At 43.2% G+C, this 24,805-nt stretch overlaps 1 protein-coding gene across 2 annotated transcripts in view; it reads right to left on the reverse strand.

Moving 5' to 3' along the window:
- Positions 1-24,805, reverse strand: part of maea (macrophage erythroblast attacher, E3 ubiquitin ligase) — a 171,908-nt gene that overhangs the window by 80,286 nt on the left and 66,817 nt on the right. The window lies entirely within an intron of this gene.

The raw sequence follows: 24,805 nt of genomic DNA on the forward strand, positions 1-24,805 counted from the left end.
CCCCGAAACCAGCTTATATCTCACCTGTCTTCTATTTTTACTTAGTTCTGTTGAAGGATCATTCAGAGTCGAAACGTTAACTGTGCTCCTCTCCGCTGATGCTACCAGACCTGCTGAGTTTTTCTAGGTATTTTTGTTTTTGTTTTATAAACTTAATTATACAAGGTCAGAAAGATAAAATCTGAGATAGATATTGTGAATTGCTTTTAACATTCAGGTTAAGTATGAGGCACATGTGAATTAACAGGCAAACTGTGGTCAGACACACCACACTACACAATAAATGACAGATGCAACTAAAACAGATTGTATGGATTTCTCAACAACCCACCCACCCAAATATTAGCCACACAGTCAACCAATCTCACTGAAATTCCGTCTCTAACAAGGGTTTCCAATCTTCACCTTCGAAGATCCCGCCTTGGAATTCTCTCCATAAGTCGCTCCAACTCGACCAGCTTTAACGACAGCCTATCTTTCAGGATTTCAAACTTACCTTCTGAGATGCCATTCTCCTGGATTCCCGAGTACACTCAAGCTTCAACTTAAAAGCACAATTTTCACTCTTCAGTCATGCCAAGCAGAGCACGACTGCTCCACAGTTATCTTTGCCCCAGCAGCCCGCAACACAGAGAGGCAACCTTCGGCTGCCTTCTTGGCTCTTTAGGGCTTCTCTTGAACCCTCTTCAACTACAAGGGCTTCTCCCAAGCACAGTTCACTTAAACTATACTCCTCACAGCCCTTTCTCTAATTGGACGCTGTTTCTCTGCTCTCTCCCTTTAAATGAACTTAACTGGGACCGGTTTCTGTGCCTTGTCTTTGTCCCTTATCTGGGGCTTCTTTTTGGGACCTCTCCTATCCAGTCTCCCTTGTCCCTCTCTCTCTGGGAGGCTTGCTGACTATGGCTCTCCGCACCTGGTCACCTGACCTGGGTTTTCATGCCCTTCTTCTGCACAAGCGGGCTTGGCCGTTCCTCAGCCCAAAGATGTACAGGATGTGGAACTGCACATGTGCAGCCTGCTCCTGGCCTGTGCACGTGCGTAAAGTCCAAACACTGTCAGGACTTGGAGTTCCTGACGAGCAGTTAAGTTTAGGTTTAACGATTTAAACAACTGACAGTTAACTGCCAAGCTTTATCAGTGAGAGCATCGTGGATAGCACATTTAGAGAGGTGGTCACACCGCAGCTGAAGGGACTTGAGGAAGGAAGGGAATGGGTGACCACCAGGTAGTCCAAGAGAAACAGCCAAGTAGTTCAGGAGTCCCCTGGAGTCCCGCTCGCAAATCGGTATTCCGTTCTGGAGGCTGATGAGGGCGCTGGTTCCTCCAGGGAGTGCAGACAGGGCCAAGCTTCTGGCACCACAAGCAGCCTGTCTGTACAGGAGGGGAGGAAGAGCAATAGTAATAGGAGATCCTATAGTCAGGGAAACAGTTAGGTGCTACTGCGGCCATCAATGTGACTCCAGGATGATGTGTTGCCTCCCTAGTGTTAGGGTGCAGGATGTCACTGAACGGCTGCAGGGCATCCTGAAGGGGGAGGGTGACAAAGCAGAGGTCATGGTACATGTTGGTACCAATGACATAGGTAGAAAGAGGGATGAGGTCTTGCATCAAGAATTCAAGGAGTTAGGCAGTAGGCTAAAATGCAAAACCTCTCGGGCTGTAATCTCTGGATTACTCCAAGTGCCACGTGCTAGCGAGCTCAGAAACAGGAGAATAACGCAGATGAATACGTGGCTTAAGAGTTGGTGTGGGAGGGAGGGTTTTAGATTCCTGGATCACTGGGACCGTTTCTGGGGAAGGTGGGACCTGTACAAGCGGGACAGTCTGCATCTGAACCAGAGTGGGACTAACATCCTTGCGGGCAGCTTTGCTAGTGCTGTTTTTTGGAGGGGGGGGGAGTTTAAACTAATTTGGCTGGGAGAAGGGGACACAGAATGTTAGCAGAATAGGGGACACATCATAATGCAGGAATACAATCAAGTCAGAGGGAGTACAGCTAAATTAAGTTTCAAGGGAGTAAGGCAAGGCTGAATGGCCTCTACTTCAATGCCAGGAGTATTACAGGTAAAACAGATGAGTTAAGGGTGAGGATTGACACGTGGAATTGTGATATAGTAGCCATCACTGAGACGTGGTTGAGGGAGGGGCAGGATTGGCAGCTCAACATTCCGGAATATAGAATCTTCAGGTGAGACAGGGGAGGGGGTAAAAGAGGAGGAGGCATTGCATTATTAGTTAAGGAGTCAGTTACTGCAGTAAGGAGAGATGATATCTTGGAGGGAGCATCGAATGAAGCTTTGTGGGTACAGCTTAAGAATAAAAAAGGGGCAGCCACATTGTTAGGTGTTTATTATAGACCCCGAGATAGTCAGCGGAAAATTGAGGAGCAAATCTGTGCACAATTTGCGGAGGTGTGTAAAAACAATAATAGGGTAATTATATTAGGTTATTTCAACTTTCCCAACATTAATTGGGATAAACAGAGTTTTAAGGGCTTGGATGGAGTGGAATTCTTGAAATGTGTACAGGAGAACATTTTAGGTCAATATGTAGAGGGTCCAACAAGGGACGGCGCAGTGCTGGACCTAATTCTGGGGAATGAAGCTGGACAGGTGGCTGAGGTGGTGGTAGGGGAGCATATTAGTGATAGCGACCACAACATGGTACAATTTACTCATTTTACGTTATCTTGACTCCCTTCTCTCTCCCCTTGTCCAGTCCCTTCCCACCTACATCCGTGATTCCTCTGACACCTTACGTCACATCAACAATTTCCAGTTCCCTGGCCCCAACCGCTTCCTCTTCACCATGGATGTCCAATCCCTCTACACCTCCATCCCCCACCAGGATGGTCTGAGGGCCCTTAGCTTCTTCCTTGAACAGAGGCCCCAACAATCCCCATCCACCACTACTCTCCTCCGTCTGGCTGAACTTGTTCTCACACTGAACAATTTCTCCTTTAACTCCTCTCACTTCCTCCAAATAAAAGGTGTGGCTATGGGTACCCGCATGGGCCCCAGCTATGCCTGTCTCTTTATGGGGTATGTGGAATATTCCTTGTTCCAGTCCTGCTCCGGCCCCCTCCCACAACTCTTTCTCCGGTACATCGATGATTACTTCGGTGCTGCTTCATGCTCTCGTCGGGACCTGGAAAAATTTATTAATTTTGCTTCCAATCTCCACCCCTCCATCATTTTCACATGGACCATCTCTGACACTTCTCTTCCCTTCCTTGACCTCTCTGTCTCAATTTCTGATGATAGACTGTCCACCAATATCCATTACAAGCCTACTGACTCCCACAGCTACCTCGACTACAGCTCCTCACACCCCGCTTCCTGTAAGGACTCCATCCCATTCTCTCAGTTCCTTCGCCTCCGTCGCATCTGCTCTGATGACGCTACCTTCAAAAACAGCTCCTCTGACATGTCCTCCTTCTTCCTTAACCGAGGTTTTCCACCCACGGTCGTTGACAGGGCCCTCAACCGTGTCTGGCCCATATCCCGCGCATCCGCCCTCACGCCTTCTCCTCCCTCCCAGAAACATGATAGGGTCCCCCTTGTCCTCACTTATCACCCCACCAGCCTCCGCATTCAAAGGATCATCCTCCGCCATTTCCGCCAACTCCAGCATGATGCCACCACCAAACACATCTTCCCTTCACCCCCCGACGGCATTCCGTAGGGATCGTTCCCTCCGGGACATCCTGGCCCACTCCTCCATCACCCCCTACTCCTCAACCCCCACCTATGGCACCTCCCCATGCCCACGCACAAGATGCAACACCTGCCCCTTCACTTCCTCTCTCCTCACCGTCCAAGGGCCCAAACACTCCTTTCAAGTGAAGCAGCATTTCACTTGCATTTCCCCTAACTTAGTCTACTGCATTCGTTGCTCCCAATGCGGTCTCCTCTACATTGGAGAGACCAAACGCAAACTGGGCGACCGTTTTGCGGAACACCTGCGGTCTGTCCGCAAGAAAGACCCAAACCTCCCTGTCGCTTGCCATTTTAACACTCCACCCTGTTCTCTTGCCCATATGTCTGTCCGTGGCTTGCTGCATTGTTCCAGTGAAGCCCAACGCAAACTGGAGGAACAGCACCTCATCTTCCGACTAGGCACTTTACAGCCTTCCGGGCTGAATATTGAATTCAACAACTTTAGATCTTGAACTCCCCCTCCCCACTTCCCCACCCCGTTTCTTCCCCCTCCCTTTTTTTCAATAATTTATATAGATTCTTCTTTTCCCACCTATTTCCATTATTTTTAAATCTACAACTAATACTTTTTTAGTCTTTCCACCCCACCCCCACTAGAGTTGTACCTTGAGTATCCTGCCATCCATTCTTAATTAGCACTTTTGTTAGATAATATCACCACCTTCAACACCTCTTTGATCCTTTTGTCTGTGACATCTTTTGATTATCTGCTCCCATCACTGCTTGCTTATCCCTACAACCACCCCACCCTCAACTTCTCTCTCCCCGCGCCCCCCACCTTAGACCAGCTTATATTTCACCTCTCTCCTAACTATACTTCTCATCTGCCGAAGGGTCATGAGGACTCGAAACGTCAACTGTTTTCTTCTCCACCGATGCTGCCAGACCTGTTGAGTTTTTCCAGGCAATTCTGTTTTTGTTTATGGTACAATTTAAGCTTGTTATGGACAAAGAAATAGACAAGTTGCAAAAAAAATGTTTTGGATTGGGGGAGAGCGGATTTTAGTAAAATAGGGCAGGATCTGGCCAAGGTAGACTGGGAACAGCTACTTGTGGGGAAATCTACAGAGGAGAGGTAGAGTGTGTTCAAAAAGGAAATGGGGAGGGTACAGGCTCAACATGTTGCCTCTAGGGTGATAGGAAGGAGTAACAAGCCCAGAGAATCATGGATGACCAAAGATATTCAGGATACGATGAGAAGGAAAAGAGAGGCTTTTAGCAGGACAAGGGAAGCAAATCAGCAGAGGCATTAGTGGAGTACAGAAAGTGCAGGGTGGAGCTTAAGAAAGCAATTAGGAGAGCAAAAAGGGGATATGAGAAAGCTCTGGCTGGTAAAAGTAGGGAAAATTCCAAGATAAACTATGAGTATATCAATGGGAAGAGGATAACCAGGGAAAGAGTAGGGCCCATTAGGGACCAATCTATAGGTGGAGCCAGAGGACATTGGTGGAGTGTTGAACCGATACTTCACATCCGTCTTCACCCAAGAGAATGAGGATGTAGGTATGGAAGTCGGGGAGAGAGACTGCAAGGTTCTTGAGCAAATTGATATAGGGAGTGACGAGGTATTGGAGGTGTTGGCAGGCTTAAAAGTGGACAAATCTCCAGGTCCGGATGATTTGTGTCCCAGACTGCTGAGGGAGGGAAGGGAGGAGATCGCAGGGGCTCTGACCCAAATTTTTAATTCATCTCTGGCCACGGGAGAGGTACCAGAGGACTGGAGAACAGCTAATGTGGTTCCGCTATTTAAGAAGGGATATAGAGATAAGCCAGGGAACTACAGACCAGTGAGTCTCACGTCAGCGGTAGAGAAACTACTGGAGAGAATTCTGAAGGAGAGAATCTATCTCCACTTGGAGAGGCAAGGTTTGATCAGGGATAGTCAGCATCGCTTTGTCAGAGGGAGGTCATGCCTAACAAATTTGGTTGAATTTTTTGAGGAGGTGACCAGGTGTGTAGATGAGGGTAGTGCAGTTGATGTAGTACATATGGATTTCAGTAAAGCCTTTGACGAGGTCCCACATGGGAGACTTATAAAGAAGGCAAATGCACATGGGATACAGGGTAATTTGATAAGGTGGATTCAAAATTGGCTTAGTTGTAGGAGACGGAGGGTGATGATAGAAGGATGCTTTAGTGACTGGAAGCCAGTATCCAGTGGCATACCACAGGGATCTGTGCTGGGTCCCCTATAATTCATCATTTATATAAACAACATAGATGACTATGTGGGGGGTAGGATTAGTAAATTTGCGGATGACACAAAGATTGGCCGGGTGGTTAACAATGAGGTTGAGTGTGTTGGGCTACAGGAAGATATAGACGGGGTGGTCAAATGGGCAGATAAGTGCCAGATGGAATTTAACCCTGAAAAGTGTGACGTGATACACTTTGGAAGGAGTAATTTGACAAGGAAGTATTCAATGAACGGCATGGACAAGGAAGTATTCAATGAACGGCATGACACTAGGAAGTTCTGAGGAACAAAGGGACCTTGGCGTGCATGTCCATAGATCTCTGAAGGCGGAGCGGCATGTTAGTGGGGTGGTGAAAAAGGCATATGGGACACTTGCCTTTATCAATCGAGGCATAGGTTACAAAAGTAGGGAGGTCATGTTGGAGTTGTATAGAACCTTGGTGAGGCCACAGCTGGAGTACTGTGTGCAGTTCTGGTCGCCACATTATTGGAAGGATGTGATTGCACTGGAGAGGGTGCAGAGGAGATTCACCAGGATGTTGCATGGGATGAAACATTTAAGTTATGAAGAGAGGTTGTATAGACTTGTGTTGTTTTCGTTGGAGCAGAGAAGACTGAGGGGAGACTTGAACGAGGCATACAAGATTATGAGGGGCATGGACAGGGTGGATGGGGAGCAGCTGTTCCCCTTAGTTGAAGGGTCAGTCACGAGGGGACACAAGTTCAAGGTGAGGGGCAGGAGGTTTAGGGGGGATGTGAGGGAAAACTTTTTTTACCCAGAGGGTGGTGATGGTCTGGAATACACTGCCTGGGATGGTGCTGGAGGCGGGTTGCCTCACATCCTTTAAAAAGTACCTGGATAAGCACTTGGCACGTCATAACATTCAAGGCTATGGGCCAAGTGCTGGTAAATGGGATTAGGTAGGTAGGCAGGTGTTTCTCACGTGTCAGTGCAGACATGATGTGCCGAGGGGCCTCTTCTGCACTGTGTGATTCTGTGAACTGATGCATTCTCCATGGCAATGCCTCTACCAATCGGTCCACTTGCTAATCAAGCACTCTCTTCTCATTCATTATACATTATTTCACCTACAGTCCTGATGAGTGCAAGACGAAATTATCAACAGCATGTGTCTTTTTTCAGCAATACTCAACTTCAGCTTCTGGTGATCCTAACTGGTGTAGGCCTGGCTTGCCCTTGCCCCATCACATCATTGTCCAATTTCTAAGAGGAGACCTAAAACAGCAGTTAGGCTTCTCAGTTATGTATTTAAGCAGCCTTTCAGCAGTTTCCAGGAGCATCTGAAAATTAGACCAACTCAATCTGGGTTGGATGTTTTCATGCACCATTGTGGCACAGGACATTGCTCCCTACAACCATGCTCCCATTAAAAGCAAAGAGGCCCAATTTCTACACAGATAGCTTGATAGATAGGGAGCTAATGGAAGTTAACAGAATATTAACAGTCTGAGGAGATCTGGAATTTGTATAGAGTATTTTTAAAAATTCATTCATGGGATGTGGGCGTCGCTGGCTTGGCCAGCATTTATTGCCCATCCCTAACTGCCCTCCTTCAGGGGGCATTCTTGAGTCAACCACATTGCAGTGGGTCAGAAGTCACATGTAGGCCAGACCAGGTAAGGATAGCAGATTTCCTTCCCTAAAGGACATTAGTGAACCAGATGGGTTTTTACAACAATTGACAATGGTTTCATGGTCATCAATAAACTTATAATTCCAGGTTTTTATTGCCGTGGTGGGATTCGAACCCAGGTCCCCAGAGCATTACCCTCAGTCTCTGGATTACTAGTCCAGCAACATTACCACTACGCCATTGCCTCTCCCTGCATGAGGAAGTTGGGATACAAATATGTACAGTGCTGGAGCATTGAAGGTTGTAGAAGAGCCAATTGTGGCTGAGGGTTTCAGGGGAAATGGGTGATCATCCCTGCTAAAAGTGAAAGAAGCAAACAAGCAGCAAGGTATTTTACTGATATACTTCAATATCTAATATGCATCATAGGGATCATTAGAGTCATTATTATTCACAGTGGGCCACCATTTAGCGCAGAGTCTGTGTGGCTCCGTACAGCAATCCAATCAGTCCCCATCTCCCCACTCGATCTTCGTAGTCCAGCAAGTTTATTTTCCTCAAATGCCCATCCGATTTCCTTTTGAGATCATTCATCATCTCCACTTTCACCGCCAGTTCCAGATCATTATCATTCACTGTGACAAAGTTCTTCCTCATGCACCCCCAGCATCTGTTACCCAAAACCCAATTCAAGAGTAACTGGTTAATACCACAGAAACATAAATAAATCATACACACTACTTCAGTTCAGAAGTAGTTCGATTCATACCTCAGACAAACAAAACCTGAAACATTTGCACCGAATTAAGCTTTGTATAAGATTCTGGCTACAGTGGCTTCAACTTATCTCTGACTGGGTGTAAAGAGATAACCACTAAGTTAAAAGCCAAAGACAGTGGATGCTGTAAATCAGAAATAAAAACAGAAAATGCTGGAAAAACTCAGCAGGTCTGGCAGCATATGTGGAGAGAGAAACAGAGTTAATGCTTCGAGTCCGTCTGACACTTCTCCAGAGTTAAAGAGAAGTAGAAACGTGATGGATTTTTGTACTGTTTCAGAAGGGGTAGAGCGGGTGGAGCAAAATAAAAGGTCAGGGATAGGTGAGAGCTAAGGAGAAATTGGACAAAGATGGCATGGACACAGGATGATTTCTCCTTAGCTTCCATCCAAAATGGATAATCCAGTATAACATTGCCAACAGTTGGCCTAAAATATGATAGAAGAAATGCCAGAATTTTTCTCCTTGTGCTCCCAGTTCCACACCAAAAGGGAACAAAATAATGGAAGCCTATATCCTCTGTGTACAAACACAAAAAGGTCCCATGACACTACAACTTGCATTTATATAGCAGCTTTAATGTAGTTAAAAAAAATCCCAAGGTGTTTCACAGGAGTGTTATCAAAAAAAAAAAATTCAACAATGAGCCACATAAGATATTAGGACAGGCTTGGTCAAAGAGTTTGGTTTAAAGGGAGCATCTTAAAGGAGGAGAGATGCAGAGTTTCAAGAAGGGAATTCCAGTGCTTAGGGCTTTGGCAGCTATAGGCATGGCTACCAATAATGAAGTGATGAAAATTAGAGATGTGCAATAGGGCAGAACTAGAGATCTTGCAGAGCTGTAGGAAGAGCTTACCAAGATAGGGAGCAGGAGATCATGGAGGCACTTGAAAGCAAGGGTGAGAATTTTAAAAATGGAGGCATTTTCAGACCAGGACCCAATGCATTCAAAGAAGGGCATGGAAGTTTGCCGCAGTATCCTAGCCAGTATTTATCTCTAAACTGCTATTCATAGATAGATCAGCTAAGAAGTTGTGTGGGGGAGAAGGGACGGGTGAGCACACCCACATGCCAATAGCTGCGCTGTAGCAATTGAACACTGGGAGCAGCATTCATTGCTTTAAGAGAAGACTTCTGCCCCTATCTCAGGAAAAAGTCCCACCTTAGAAAGCTGCCAGCCAAATCAGATTGGCCAGCAGATCTGTAGTCCCAGCAGTGCCAGCTGGGATGGTGGTCACTGCTGGGACTACAGGCAGTCCCACCACACCAAGGAGCCTAGGTGGTACTGTGGTCAGGAGTCTCACTGTGGGGAGTGAGGCAGCAGGTTCAAGAGCGGAAGGGGAATGTTAAAAGGGGGATGACCGTTTTTTTTTTTGGGGGGGGTGGGGATGCCTCTGATGGGCTCAGGAGACCTGCAAATATGAGATCCTCATCCCCCTTGTCAGCCTGTGCAGCTAAAGCTGAGGCATGGAGTGGCTATCTTCCACCACAGGCTGAAATGCTGGCAGGTGAAATGAGGGCCTTACACGTCCAACACCACCTCCTGCTGCCCCCTCCCCATTAAATTTCAGATAGGGTGGGAGTTCCAGGTGTTGGAAAGGCCAGCTGCTACATTTTACACACCCCGCACCTTCAATCTACCAATGAGGGAGCGTAAAAGCCTGCCTTGTGACACCGGAGCTTTCCAAGTAAGACATGGAGACCAACTTAGAATATCTGCTTGCTTACTATCTTGCTATAAGTCAAACATTTCACTTCCTTATGAGCTTTGAAACATCTTAAAATCCAGATTGCAAGTTTTGGCCTTTCCTCTAGTTTGGGGTACTGCTATTCAACATTCTGCTGTGGGAATTTAGTGCAGTAGCTGTGAAAGACTTCTCTCGTTCTCACACAACCAAAAAACTACACTCTCATTGGGAGGAGGCCAGAACAGCTGCTGATTCAGGAACTTGAAGATGACAGGCTTCCTAAAACACTTTTATCCTGTTGCTCCTTCATGCTTTTTCCCTCTCTTGTTTTGCTGCTTTTAGCACTCTCACATCCACATCAGTCTCAGTATTCCAGTTTTTCCTCCCACTGTTCTACTGGTTTTCTGATTAATGTCCCACAGCTTCAGTGTTTTTTCTCTCTCCTCTCCTAAACTCCTGGGTCCACTGCTCCTCAGCATTTATTCTCTCTTCCTGAACTTTGATCTCACTGCTCTTGAGGCTTTCCTTTTCCCCTCATCTCAATGCTGTTTAGAAGTGATTCTCTCTCTCCACAGTGCTGCTTTTCTAGATGGTATCCTTGTTCTTTCAGTGCCCACTCACTTTCCATCCCACCATATCAGCATTTGGAGTTTTCCTCCTGTCTGGTGCTGCTGCTCTCCCAGGGATACAAAGCTTTTTGCCCCAATCTCATCAGCCCTTGATGTATATGATTCAGCTGGCTTCTGAAAGATTTCAAGAGTTTTAATTCACTGAAGCACCAGTGAGTTGGCGTTGGAGGGAATGACTTGGCAAATCCCAAAATCCAATTTGAGATGTGGTAAATTATTATTAATTTTCCTTTAGCTATGAATGAGTTTGGAATTGGCTTACTGTGAAAGGTATGACATTGAATGGGATTGGCTTTATCCAAGTTGAGTTGGAGCAACTAATGGATTTGCAGCCAGGAGCAAATTTGGTTGCTTTATAACATTTAAAGTAGAAAATCAAATTTAACTCATTAACCACAGAAAACCAAATAATAATGTACTTCAAAAACAAAAAACTTTCACAATTTATAAAGCTTCTGACACAGGATCGCAAGACCTGAAATGTTACTCTTATTCCTTTTGCCACATACGCTTCCTGACCCAAGTGTTTCCAACATTTTCTATTCAGGTTTCCAGTGTTTTGCGTCTAATGAATGCTGGTTTTATAAAATATGGAAGACACAGTACAAGAATTATCTTGTGAGATTAATCAGATATTGTTTTTGCACTGGAATTCAGCTCCCCACCTTCTTTGCCAGCAAGTCTTGATGCTTTGGATATGCTAAGAATTAGCCAGAACAATGTTTTTACATTGGTATTTGTTTCGTTCGGGTAACAGAAGGCATCCTTATGCCAGATTTCCACTTTCACAATACTAAATCAGTCTTTCTTATACCAGTAGCAGAATTATAGTTTCACAAAAGACAAGTAAAGTGCAACCTAGAGACTCAGATTTATGCAGTGGTTCAGCCCAAATAAATCTTGAACTTAGGCCTGCTTAATAATCAAAAATGCTGGACTCGCCTGATCTTGACTGGCTGCATCTTATACATAATGAACAGAACTAGGTCATATGTCGTATGCCAGGTTAGTCCTCCAATTTCACAAGTTTGGAACATAAATTCATATTTGTACATAGAAAACAGACTTATTTTGCTTCGAAGTCCATTATTAAATGCCCAAAGGTCTGTTACCCATTGTTTCCACAGGTGGTCATTTGAACAATACACGAATGGGCAACTTCACAAAACAACAGTGTGGCTGCAATTTTCAGAAACCTTGAACTGGACTAGCCATATAAATACTGTGGCTACAAGAGCAGGTCAGAGGCTAGGAATCCTGCGGCAAGTAGCTCACCTCCCAACTCCCCAAAGCCTGTCCACCATCTACAAGGCACAACTCAGGAGTATGATGGAACGCTCTCCGCTTGCTGGATGAGTGCAGCTCCAACAACACTCCAGAAACTTGACACTATCCAGGACAAAGCGGCCCGCTTGATTGGCACCCCTTCCTCAAACATTCACTCCCTCCACCACCAGTAGCAGCAATGTGCACCATCTACAAGATGCACTGCAGGAACTCACCAAGCATCCTTAAGGCAGCACCTTCCAAACCCACATCTGCTACCATTTAGAAGGACAAGGGCAGCAGATAGATGGGAACACCACCACCTGGAAGCTCCCCTCCAAGCCACTCACCATCCTGATTGGAAATATACTGCTGTTCCTTCACTTTCGCTGGGTCAAAATAGTGAAACTCTCTCCCTAACAGTACTGTGGGTAACAGTACAGCGGTTCAAGATGGCAGCTCACCACCACCTTCTCAAGGCAATTAAGGATGGGCAATAAATGCTTGTCTAGCCAGCGAAGGCCGCATCCTGTAAAAATGAATTTTTATTTTTAAAAATGGGTGCTACAAATATGCAGAACATATTCCAGTCTAAAAATGGTTTAAGTCATTCATAGCATTCATAAAATTAGCTCACTAGCACCAGTGATAAAAAAACATGATTTCACCACTGCAACTGAAAAAAAATTAGCAATTGCCCCACAAGTTTTCAGAAACAGCACTCCAAGCAATTACCAACAATAAATATATTTCAGATGCCTCGATCATACACTGGACCAGTTTGCAAACCACTGTGTTAAGCAGCAGCTTGTAACTAACAGTATTCATGTATTACATGAAATCACAGGATTAGCATAGAAACAGGCCATTCAGTCCAACCAGTCCATGCATTCAAGTTCCACTTAATCCTCCCTCATCTAAGGCTATCAGCATAACTCGCTCTTCCCTTCTCCCTCATATGCTTAGTTTGCTTCCTCTTAAATGCAATACTATTCATCCCAAATTTCCCAGGGTAGCAAGCTCCAAATTCTCACCACTGTCTGGGTGAAGAAGTTTCTAAATTCCCTATTGAATCTCTTGGTGAGTATTTTATATCGATGGACTCTAGTTTTGCTCTTTCCCACAAGTGGAACCACTTTCTGCGACTATCATAACCTTTCATAATCTCTATTGGGCCTCAGCAAAGACCCAGCCTGTTGAGCATTTCCTGACAGTATAAGTTCTCTGTTCTGGTACCATCCCTGTAAATCTTTTTTTTTGGCACCCTCTTGAATGTCATTATATCTCTTTTTTTATAATATGGCAACCAGAACTCTGCAGTCCTGCAGTAGCCAGTATTAAATTGTAACAATTGACTCTAGGTTTATGATATAGTTATTAGTTGCATGGCCATTCCCTTAAGTAGATAGTTTCTTACAACCTGAAAGCTATTTTTTTTTTTTAAAAGTGTCCTGTACAAAATGGGGCAACCCTGAGGGTTTTTAGCAAGCACCCTTTCAGTAATCATCTTACTCAGTGAAACAGTTGGAGCGGACAGAAACTGTGGAACTTGAAATTCAAACAGATACACTAAATACTTTTTAAAAAACTGACAACTATATGGAGAAATAAAGCATAAATAAATTCAGGACTGAAAATTACAATACCAGTACCCCAATTTGACAAGGATACACAGAATCACACAGTGCAGAAGAAGCCCTTCGGCCCATCGAGTCTGCACCGACTTGAGAAATACCTGACCTACCTACCTAATCCCATTTACCAGCACTTGGCCCTTAGCCTTGAATGTTATGACGTGCCAAGTGCTCATCCAGGTACTTTTTAAAGGATGTGAGGCAACCCACCTCCACCACCCTCCCAGACAGCGCATTCTAGACCGTCACCACCCTCTGGGTAAAAAAAGCTTTTCCTCCCATCCCCCCCTAAACCTCCTGCCCCTCACCTTGAACTTTGTCCCCTTGTGACTGACCCTTCAACTAAGGGGAATAGCTGCTCCCTATCCACCCTGTTCATGCCTCTCATAATCTTGTACACCTCAATCAGGTTGCCCCTCAGTCTCCTCTGCTCCAACGAAAACAACCCAAGTCTCTTCATTACTTAAATGTTTCATCCCAGGCAACATTATGGTGAATCTCATCTGCATCCCCTCCAGTGCAATCACATCCTTCCTATAATGTGGCGACCAGAACTGCACACAGTACTCCTGCTGTGGCCTCACCAAGGTTCTATACAACTCCAACATGACCTCCCTACTTTTGTAATCTATGCCTCAATTGATAAAGGCAAGTGTCCCATATGCCTTTTTCACCACTCCACTAACATGCCCCTCCGCCTTCAGAGATCGATGAACACACCCGACACTTAACCAATAATATTATTTAAATCAAATAACAGAATTAGCTGTTAAAGTGCTTCAAAACAAATGGGGTGCTTATGTAACTTTGACTTTTATTAAATCGGATTCTGGAATTTTTACTGGGGCCTTAGCTTCTATTATGCCGCCCATTATTCACTGCAAATATTTATTGATTCAATCAGATTTAAATTTAAGAGCACAGCATGGAGGTTTACAGGGCATCCTGCATTGGCTCCTCATTTTTAAAATTTTCATCTTGCTTTTCAAATCATCCATGGTCTTGAGCCTCCATGTCTCCAACCTCCTCCAACCCTACATGCAACATCTTTGCACTCTTTCAAATTCTGGCCTCTTGCACATTACCAATTTTCATTGCTCCACAAATTGTGGCTGTGCCTTCAGTTGTCTAGGTCCCAAAATATGTATTTTCCTCCCTCAGCATCTCTACCTCTCCACCCTCCTTTAAGATGCTGGTGAAAACCTATCACTTTTGGTCATCCGTCCTAACACTTCCTTATGCAGTGTATTGCAGCAGCATAAACCTCAACACTAAAAATGTACTTCCGTTGTTAAATATCAGCCCGAACTTTCTGAAGAGAGTGCATAATTGGTAATTAGTGCACAAAGCAGCAATTTCTTAAAATTCTTAGGGAGGCTGACAGTGAGCTGCTAATTTCATGATGTTAAGGCAAACCTTCCAGCAATTTATGGTCATTTGCAACTCAGAATATCCCTTTCTTGTCACAAATTACTTAACACCTTGCATGTTAATAACTGTATATGAATTAAACTCACCTTTATTTTGCCAGCAAATTCTGGCTCACAATGTCTTAAGTTCACACTACATGCAATTTTTATATCTGATAGAAAAAAATTGAAATGAACATAAATTTCAAATTAGTTTAATTGATGCACAAGAAAACAAACACCGCACCTAATACAAACTCATCTTATTTTAGTATTATTAGAACTTATCCCATTTTACAAGAGCTGAAATGAAGCCAGAAAGCATTTGTTACCCAAATTGAGCAACAAAAAAGAATATTGTAGAACTGTAGCATGGGATTTTACTTGCCTCAGGCCAACAGTTTACAGTTGATGCACAACCTTGCAGTTCAAAGAGTATGTATTTACACAGACGGCCACAGCAATGACTCAATTCCAAACACATTTATATTTTAACAATGTCAAACTGAATACCATAAAGTGCCATGCAAGCAGTAATGCAGCCTGCAAGCTTAAAATGCCATTTAAAAAAATCTTGAAGTTGATTTCCATTAACTCAGGATCCCTCATGTGGCATTCAGCAACATACAACACTGTGGAGGCTTATAGTGGTACAAAGAGCTCTGCAGGGATATCTACTATACATACTGCTCTAAACAAATAATTGTTTAGATTTCAGAATAGCTGGATTAACATAAAAGTGACTTTGCAAAGATCATTTAGTATAAATCCCACTATAGAACTAATATAACATTTTGAAAGGCTAAAACATTAATGTTCTCTTTTCAAATCAATTACAAGAAGCTGGTTAATCTGTCACAATGCTAGGGAAAGAATGCTTCTTCCTGAAATTATTTCCAACTAATTTCCTATTTTAATATTTTCTTCATTCTTTGCCACCTTGATTTATTTTCCAGATTCTCTATTGTTTGTTTAAAAAGTTGCGACATACTTCATTGTGCACCTCTCTAATAAGCTCTTCCCTCATTTCCTGCAAACATCCCCCTATCGAGCTCTACCTGTCCCATCCCCTCTACCAGCTTATATTTCATCTCATTTCTATCCCTTAGTTCTGATGAAGGGTCATATGGACTCGAAATGTCAACTGTATCCCTCTCCGCAGATGCTGTCAGACCTGCTGAGTTTTTCCAGGTATTTTTGTTTTTGTTCTAGATTTCCAGCATCTGCAGTATTTTGCTTTTATCTTCTTCCTTCTGTCTGCCTTCATTTCTCCATGTCCTCTAATTGCTAACATGTATACGAACATACAAATTAGGAGCAAGATTCTGCCCCTCAAGCCTGCTCTGCTATTCAAGAATATCACGGCTGATCTAATTCTAACCTCAACTCCACATTCCTGTCTACCCCAGGTAACCTTTCACCCCCTTGCTCATCAAGAATCTACCTACTTCTGCCTTAAAGATATTCAAAGACACTGCCTCAACCAGCTTTTGATGAAGAGAACTCCAAAGTCTCACGACCCTCAGAAAAAATATTTCCTCGTCTTTAACGGGTGACCCCTTATTTTTTAAACAGTGGTCCCTAGTTCTCCCACAAGGGGAAACATCCTTTCTACGCCCATCCTGTCAAGTCCTCTCAGGATCTTAAGTGTTTCAATCAAGTCACCTCTTACTCTTCTAAACTCCAACGGATACAAGCTTATCCTGTCCAGCCTTTCCTCATAAGACAAATTGCCCATTTTAGGTATTAATCTAGTAAACCTTCTCTGAACTGCTTCCAATGCATTTATGTCCTTCCATAAATAAGGAGACCAATACTGTACACAGTACTCCAGATGTAATCTTAACAAAGGCCCGTATAGCTGAAGCATAACCTCCCTCTTATATTCAATTCCCCTTGCAATAAATGATAACATTCTATCAGCTTTGCGAATTACTTGCTGCACCTGCACACTAACCTTTTGTGATTCATGCACTAGGACACCGAGACCCCTTTGCACCACAGAGGTCTGCAATCTCTCACCATTTAGATAATATGCTTCTCTTTCATTCGCTCTGCCAAAATTGACAACCTCACATGATACTCCATTTGCCAGATCTTTGTCCACTCATCTAATCTATCTATATCCCTTCGTAGGTTCCTTATGTTCTCTTCAAAACTTACTTTCTTAACTATCTTTGTGTTATCAGCAAATTTAGCAAATACCATAAGTCCCTTCATGCAAATCATTTATATAAATTGTAGAGTTGAGGGCCCAGCACTGATCCCTGTGGCACACCACTCATTATGCCCTGCCAACCAGAAAATGACACATTTATGCCTACACTCAGTTCTCTGTTACTTAGCCAATCTTCTATCCATACCAATATGTTACGCCATACACAATGAACTTTTATTTTCCGTAATAACCTTTGATAAGGCACCTTATCAAATGCCTTCTGAAAATTTAGTACAATACATCCACCCGTAGATACAGCACCTATTACTTCTTCAAAGAATTCCAATAAACTGGTTAAACAGGGTTTCCTTTTCACAAAATCATGTTGGCTCTGCCTGATTATCTTGAATTTATTTAAGTGCCCTGTTATAACATCTTTAATAATAGCTTCTAATGTTTTCCCTATGACATATGTCAGCTAACTGGCCTATGGTTTCCTGATTTCTGTCTCCCTCCCTTTTGAATAAAGGAGATACGTTAGCCATTTTCCAATCTAATGGAACCTTCCCCAAATCTAGTGAATTTTGGAAAATTAAAACCAACACGTCAACAATCTCATAGCTACTTCCTTTGTGACCCTAGGATGAATCCATCAGAACCTGGTGACTTGTCAACGTGTATCTTCGTTGATCATCAATTCCACCTTTTTAGGACATAAATAATCTTTGGTTTTGAGGTGTGTCATGCCCAGTAAAGGCAAGTCATATTCATAACTTTTAAAATAAAAACTTAATTCAATGTAGAATCTTTTGAATGTTGTTTTCTTTTAAAATGTACAATACGTACTGCAAAACATGGCCTCTGAAGCTCAGAAATCCTAGTCTATGTATTCAAAAAGTGACTCACTGTCTAACCAGGATAAAAAAGGTACTCTGCTAAATAAAGATGTGAACTCCATATATTGTAAAGATCATCAGAAGACAGGTCCCCAGCATCACACAGCCAATTCAATTCGCTCCATGTGACATCAAGAAACAGTTGAAGACACTGGATACCACAAAGGCTGTGGGCTCTGATAAAATTTCAGCAGCAGTATGGAAGACTTGTGCTACAGAATTAGCCATGCCTCTGGCCAAGCTGTTCCAGTAAAGCTTCAACACTAACATCTACTCAACAATGTGGAAAATTGCACAGGTGTGCACTGTCCACAAAAAAACAGGATAAATCCAGCCCAGCCAATTACCACCCCACTCGACTAATCAACCAACAGCAACGTAATGAAAGTGGACGTTGACAGTGCTATCAAGCGGCACTTGCTCAGTAATGACCTGCTCACTGACATTAAGTTGGGGTTCCGCCAGGGCCACTCAGCTCCTGACCTCAATACATCCTTGGTCCAAACATGGACAAAAGAGCTGAACTCCAGAGGTGAGGTGAGAGGACTGCCCTTGACATCAAGGCAGCATTTCAATGAGGGCAGCATCTCACTGAGCGCAGCATCAAGTAGCCCTAGTAAAAATGGAGTCAATGGAAATCCGGGGAAAACTCTCCACTTATTGGAGTCATGCCTAGCACAACGGAAAATATTTGTAGTTGTTAGAGGCCAATCATCTCAGCTCCAGGACTTCACAGCATGAGTTCCTCAGGGTAGTGTCCTAGGCCCAACCATCTTCAAGTCCTTCATCAATGGCCTTCCATCCATCATAAGGTTAGAAGTGGGAATGTTTGCTGATGATTCCACAATATTCAGCTCCATTTGCGACTGCTCAGATACTGAAGCACTCTGTATCAATGCATAGCAAGACCAGGAAAACGTTCAGGCTTGGGTGGATAAGTGGCAAGTCACATTCGTGCCACATAAGTGCCAGGCAATGACCATCTCCAATGAGACAATTGAAGCATCTCCCCATGACATTCAATGGCATTACCATTACTGAATCTCCCACTATTAACAACCTGGGGGTTACCATTGACCAGAAACTGAACTGGGCCAACCATATAAATACTGTGGCTATGAGAGCAGGTCAGGAGCTGGGAAAATGAATTCAGTTATGTGGTGAGACAAAGGAACTGGACAGATTTCCATAAAGCCATGAAGGTTAGGAGAACTAATAGCAGTTCTCAAAAGTGAAAAATTTTAATAAAGTGGACAGGAGGAAACTGTTTCCACTGGCAGGGGGATTGGTAGCCAGAGGGTACAGATTGAACATAATTAGCAAAAAATAAACAAATGAGGGCAGGGGAGATGGAAAAGATGATCTGGAATGCACTGCCCGAAAGGACCAGGGACCCAAAGTCAACAGTAACTTTCAAAAGGAAATTAGATATATACTTGAGAAGAAGCATTTTTCAGGGCTATGGGGAAGATTGGGGGAATGAGAGTACTCACATAACTCTTTTAGAGAACTGTCATTGGCATGATGGGCTGAGTGTCTTGTTCTATGCTATACAATTCTATTGGTGCTCTGAAACTGTAGGTGCCAAGACAGTTTACTTAAATGCTTCCTGTTAGAGCACCAATAGTCTGAATTTGTTTGAGGTAGCAGAATTCAGTCAAAATACTCAATGAAGAGAAGTTATATTGGACTTGAAACATTACTCCGTTTCTCGCTCCAAAGATGCTGTCAGACCTGCTAAGTTTTTCAAGCATTTCCTGTTTTTATTTCAGATTCCCAGCATCCACAGTATTTTGCTTTCATTTTACTCAATTTATAAATGGTTGCAGTCATGAAGTGGCCCAAATTGGACAATGTTAATTGATGCCTTTCACCTACTCCTACCTCAGTACCACTTTACAACAAAACATAATTTACATCACCATCACCTACATGAGGGCAATTAGCCATGTGGGCGTCACTGGCTGGGCAAGCATTTATTGCCCATCCAGTGAAAGAGTAACAAAAAACATAAAAGGGGACAATATCGCCAACACTGGCTCATATTAGCATATGCCACAGAAGTATATCAAAACAGAGAATGTGATAGTACACACGCTGCACAGCCATCCCAATTTTCCATCCATGTAACAAAATGGAAAACTGAGGAGGTTGCTTAATGGCCATACCCAAATTTCTGAGCATTTCAGGAAAGCTACTCTATGCCAGGGACACAAAAGAGGAGAATTTACCTTGAAGCACCAACCTAATTAAAAATTATAAATGCTTCGTAAACATTTCTTTGTCAAGAAAACAAGAAATTGTAATATTTTTCTTCTGTTAATAACCCTGTCATATTTCTTATGCACTGGGAGGCATAATTGGGGGTGTAAATATGGTAATTGGACTAAGAGCTAGAGTGGCTGCAAGAGTCTAAAGCCAACATTAACAAGCGGTTTTGATATGTTAGTGAACCAAGAGGAACTTCAATCAGAATTTAACAAAGCAATAACAGGAGTAGCTTTGAATTCAGTTGTTTTAGTACAAAGGGGATATATGCAGGCTGTAAAAAGGTGTAAGTAAATAAGGTAAAGATAGTTTTTTTTTTAAAAAGTAAACTTATCCTAAGAGCTAAAGTTGAGTCTAATCAAGTCTGGGAAGAAAGCTTTTCTAAAGAGACTGGTTGAGACAAGAGTTCGATCAAAGGGAAGGAACTCATTTTAGGAAATACTGAAGCCGATGTGAGGAGTAGCTGTTTAGATCTCCCAGAAGACAGCAGGATAGCTGGACAGAACTCCCAAAAGACAGTGTGAAGAAGGCGAGACCTCAAGACCCATTTGCTGCCAGCCTCAGAGGATACCCCAAAAAAAAAAGGCACTGTGTGCTCAAAATTACTGGAATTCTATAGATTTTGAAATCAGTAAGGATAGTTGAACAGAAAAGGGGACGGTTAGCTCCAAGGGTAGTTAAGATCAGATCTTATGGAACTCTTTTAAAGTACTGTCTACTGTGTGAAGGCATTCTTGTGTTTAAGTGTAATTGTGTGTTTTTTTTTCCCTTTTAATAAACATTTCCTCTACTCTAAAATCATCACAAGTAGTCAGGGAAATAATTTCCTGATTTCAGAATCTCTCCTCATACTTTACAAAATTGCAAAAACCGTCTTGACAGCTGTTTCAAGTTTCCATCTGGGATTTGGGCAGCTTGGCATTTACCATCAGCTGTACCATAAAAACTGTTTCCCATATACTTTGAAAAGCTAAGTCAGTGGAATAGCAATCTTTACTACATCTAAGCGATGATATTTCAGAGCCCATTAACCATGTACTATCGGCCAAGAGTCAAGTGTAGACCAGACCAGCTGGGGTGACCTAGATGAATTCCATTCCCCCCCCCCTCCCCCCCGCCAAGTACCAGCCCACAACTCAACGGTGACTGAATTCACCATCATAATTTACTATGGCAAAATTTGAAAGCAAGTTCCAGTACCATTAGCACTACACCACCATTAGAGGGCTGAAGTGGTTTAGATTTCAAAGCCAGTCTTCTAACTGAATTAAACACACCATTTAATAAGCTACTGGACCAAATATGCAGTTTTAATTCTTCTATCAAGACACAAGTATAACCTTTAGGTATATTTCGAATTTTGTTGCCAATTATTTATGGGTGCCTGATCATAGAACTTTAGAGCATTTCTGCAGTAAGTATTCTGTTGCTGTACACGCAGAACAATAATCAATTTTTATAATTCAGTTAGAGTCATAGAGGTCCACAGCACAGAAAAAGGCCCTTTGACCCATCAAGTCTGCGCTGGTCAAACAAGCACCTAACTATCCTAATCCCATTTTCCAGCACTAGGCCCATAGGCTTTTATGCCATGACATCGCATGTTAGTGAAATCCTTTTGTGATCAGCTCCATTTTGCTGAGTATTTGGACTAATACTAGATAATACAAACTGTTTATCTTTTTTTTAAATTCGGTCATGGGATGTAGGCATAGCTGGCAAAGCCATCATTTGTTGCACATCCCTAATTGTCCTTCAACTGACCTTGCTAGGCCATGTCAGAGGGTAGTTATATGTCAACCACGTTGCTCTGCGTCTGGGGTCACATGTCGGCCAGACCAGGTAAGGACAGCAGCTTTCCTTCCCTAAAGGACAGCAGTGAACCAAATAGGTTTTTACAACAATCGATGATCATTTCATGGCCACCATTACTAAGATTAGCTTTATATTTCAGATTTATTAATGGAATTCAAATTACACCAGCTGCCACAGTGGGATTTGAACCCATGTCCCCAGAGCATTAGCCTGGGTCTCTAAATTATTGGTCCAGTAACCTCTTCTTTAAATTAGTCATTCATGGGATATGGGCTTCGCTGGCCGGGCCAGCATTTATTGCCCATCCCTAGTTGCCCTTGAGAAGGTGGTGGTGAGCTGCCTCCTTAAACCACTGTAGTCCATGTGCTGCAGGTACACCCACAGTGCTGTTAAGGAGGGAGTTCCAGGATTTTGACCCAGTGACAGTGAAGGAACAGCGATACATTTCCAAGTCAGGGTGGTGAGTGAATTGAAGAGGAACTTCCAAATGGTGGCGTTCCCATGTGTCTGCTGCCCTTGTCCTTCTAGATGGTAGCGGTCATGGGTTTAGACAGTGCTCCCTAAGGAGGCTTGGTAAATTCCTGCAGTGCATCTTGTAGATGGTACACACTGCTGCTACTGTGCATCTATGGTGGAAGGTGTGAATATTTGTTGATGTGATGCCAATCAAGCGGGTTGCTTTGTCCTGGACGGTGTCAAGCTTCTTGAGTGTTGTGGGAGCTGCACTCTTCCAGGCAAGTGGGGAGTATTCCATCACACGCCTGGCTTGTGCCTCGTTAGATGGTGGACAGACTTTGGGGAGTCAGGAGGTGAGTTACTCGTCGCACGATTCCTAGCCTCTGACCTATTCTTGTAGCCACAGTATTTAGCTGGCTAGTCCAGTTCAGTTGGTCAATGGTAACCCACAGGATGTTGATCGTGGAGGATTCAGTGATGGTAATGTCTTTGAACATCGAGGGGTAATGGTTAGATTCTCTTTTGTTGTAGATGGTCATTATCTGGCACTTGTGTGGCGTGAATGTTACTTACTACTTGTCAGCCCAAGCCTGGATATTGTCCAGGTCTTGCTGCATTTGGACATGGGCTGTTTCAGCATCTGAGTCGTCGTGAATGGTGCTGAACATTGTGAAATCATCAGCGAACATCCCCACTTCTGACCTTATGATGGAAGGAAGGTCATTGATGAAGCAGCTGAAGATGGTTGGGCCTAGGATACTACCCTGAGGAACTCCTGCAGTGATGCCCTGGAGCTGAGATGACTGACCTTCACAACCACAATTATCATCTTTTGTGCTAGGTATGACTCCAACCAGTGGAGAGTTTTCCCCAATTCCCATTGACTCCAGTTTTGCTAGGGCTTCTTGATGCCACATTCGGTCAAATGCAGCCTTGATGTGAAGGGCAGTCACCCTCACCTCACCTTGGGAGTTGAGCTCTTTTGCCCATGTTTGAACCAGGAGCTGGCTGGCCCTGGGGAAACCAAACTGGGTGTCAGTGAACAGGTTATTGCTAAGCAAGTGCCGCTTGATAGCACTGTTGATGACCCCTTCCATTACTTTACTGATGATGGAGAGTAGATTGATGTGGTGGTAATTGGCCACTACTCTTTTCTCCTAAACAATAATAGACTGCTTGAACGGAATACGTTCTAAATCACAATGTCAAAACTTAAAAACAACATTTTTTTTCTAAAACCAAGGTCAAGCAGAAAGTGAGATCATAACTTAATAACTGAAGTGATGAGTTTAATTCACAAGCTATTATGTATAAAAAAATATTTCCAAGAGTCAGCTTTTTCTCTAACAAAAAAAATTTATCACCACCACATTTGGGTACCAAATGTGATTAACAAATTATCCAAATGAAAAGTATCATCACTCAAGCTTTCAGTCAGCATTACTTGGTCACACGTTAGCAAAATATATTCCCAGAGTCCTTAGTTGTTGCATCACACAATTTTGAATGTCATCTGTAATCACTTCATTTAAGATCTGTGCTGCCAGACAGTCATTATGTCTGTGCTGAATTTATTGTGTTTTCTGGACAGTGATAGGTTCCAATAAAATATTTTACATATAAAAGCTGGAAAATGCAATTTAGACAACTAACCCAGCTTTAAAACTGTCACACTTCATAAATGGAAAGGAAATAGAAACTAAGAAAGCATTTTGTTTGACCTCTTAAATTTGCTGAGCCAAACCTCCTGGTTAGCAAAATGTGGCAGTACAGCTGTTATCAATCTCAACCACAGACAGGCACAAAAATAACATATATCAGTAGAAGCAAGTTCTTAACAGCAAGTTAGCATAACATTCGGTAATATTCTTCCACTGGCCTTTCCAGAAAAGCATAGAGAAATTCAGGCAGCTGCTTTTGATTTGTTGTGTAGTGAAGAGATAACAGTAATTTCCATCTTCGTGGAATCGAGTCTTAAAGGTTTTGTCACAATAAATGACAGGAACAAGGCAGGTTGTGTTTCATCTAAGATGACTATTACTGGTTGCCCCTCACCTGGATTGCAAGATCAATACCTCAGTGCTCTCTCTAGTAGTAGTAATATTTTGCTGCCGTGATGCTACCTATCCAAGAGAATGGACTGTTTTGAGAACAGAAAGAAATTGCTCAAGTCTCAGACTGCTTGCTGATATGTCTCAAGAAGGAAAAATGAAGAAAGGCACTATAAACTAAGTGGTATAATTGTCAATGGGGTCAGAGAGACCTAGGGGTTCACATTCACCACCTTTGGAGAC

Source organism: Cetorhinus maximus, chromosome 1 (genome assembly GCF_964194155.1).
Source record: "Cetorhinus maximus chromosome 1, sCetMax3.hap1.1, whole genome shotgun sequence".
Lineage (NCBI taxonomy): Eukaryota > Metazoa > Chordata > Chondrichthyes > Lamniformes > Cetorhinidae > Cetorhinus > Cetorhinus maximus.